We start from the raw sequence: 1,667 nt of genomic DNA on the forward strand, positions 1-1,667 counted from the left end.
CCAGCGACAGGCACGGCGTACGCAGAAGCGTGAGCGGCTGCCACACGTGGGGGTGGCACGCGCCAAGGCCTCTCGCAGGAAGCTTGGTCTAGGCGTTTCTGCCTAAAGTGTGGACAAGCTTCTCCTCTGAGCTCAGGGTCCACCTGGAGGCCGAGCAGGTGCCCACGGTGTAAACCGCCCGGGGCCACTCGAGGAGACGAGTCCTGGTGCGGCCTCCGCGCCTCAGTCTGGGCGCGGGTGCTGCGGCACCTGGGAGGGGGAGGCGCATCTGCGGACAGAAGTGGGGTGCGGCCCGGCCGGGCTGCTGGGTCAAGAAGCCCTGGCTGCAGGTGTCAGCTGCCCCGCCCCGCCCCACCCCACCCCTTCCCACACGGCGCCCACCTGGGTCCCAGGAGGACGGACCCTCCCGGAAGGGGCTGTTGCTCACACTGGGGCAGACAGCAGAGACCCAGGCGGCTGGGACCACGAGAGAGGGGGAAAAGGTGGCACAAGATGCTCACAGTCCCACCCTGGAGAAAACATGCAGGGGCAGTGTTTCCGCTGATCACACAGCACGGTGCTGTAGGTTTACGTTGTTACCCATCACAGCACTGCGTGTTAGGGTTATGCAGACAGAAGCAAGGTCGTCAGGCTGGGTCTGCTTTGACCGTTTCTCTGTTCTGCACATTGCGATGTACATACCACATGCAATTCCTCATCTGGCGACCATGGAAAGACCCAGTCATGGGACTGGAAGCCGGTCTTTAAATGAGGAGGGTCGTAATGCGCTGTGCACTCATACATAAAATAAAATGCATGACAACAGCAGCAAGGGTGGGAGGAAGCAATCGAGAACACAATGCTGCAAGATTCTAGCGCACGCCTATAATCCCAACACTCTGGGAGGCAGAGGCAGGATGATCTCTGTGAGTGTGAGACCACCCTGGGCTACAAATCCTTGGTTATATAGAAGGACCTCCCCACATGGCCGTGAGGTGAGTCTTCATGTTTTAAAGAAACAGCCCTTCCTCTAGGACACAGCCTCAGATGAGTTAGGGTAACAACAAAGCAAAAAATATTACAATTAATCTTCTCTGCCGAGAGGATGGATCGCCCTCCCTTCCCGAGAGTGTTTTCTTCAGGAAATGAGCCGCTATAAAGCCTGTCTGCTGCCTGTGAATCTTTCCAGCCTTCCTCCCGCTTCCACCACCCCACCGCTGGGCACCTTTCTCGGGGACAGGAGCCACTGAGGTGTGTGCCTGCTCCTGGCCCCCTTCTGGCCTCCGCTGGAAGACACCAGCATGGCGGTCTGCAGAAGCCACCGCGGTGACCAGGAGATGCAGGAGGCACCGAGCGTGACGCTGGCGCGCCCATGTTGTCCTCAGGGCTGTCCGGGGGCAAGTTCAGGGCCTTCACACTGACCTACACCCCAGCCCTTCTTTATTTTTGAGACAATCGCTAAGTTGTCCAGGCTGGACGTGAACTCGCCACCCTCCTGCCTCAGCCTCGCAGAGGGCTGGGATGACAGGCGTGCGCCGGCACCAGCTCCCATCTTTCCTTTCCGTTGCTTCTGACGTAGAATCGGCGCGGCAGACAGAAACTGCGGGGCTGCAAACGCAAGCGCGGAGTCCCCACCCCGCCCGCAGCGGACCAGGCCTGGCCGCACAGCCCGCGGGGCGGGGACGCCC

This window comes from Chinchilla lanigera, unplaced genomic scaffold, assembly GCF_000276665.1.
Source record: "Chinchilla lanigera isolate Chin_1 unplaced genomic scaffold, ChiLan1.0 scaffold00003, whole genome shotgun sequence".
Classification (NCBI taxonomy): Eukaryota; Metazoa; Chordata; class Mammalia; order Rodentia; family Chinchillidae; genus Chinchilla; species Chinchilla lanigera.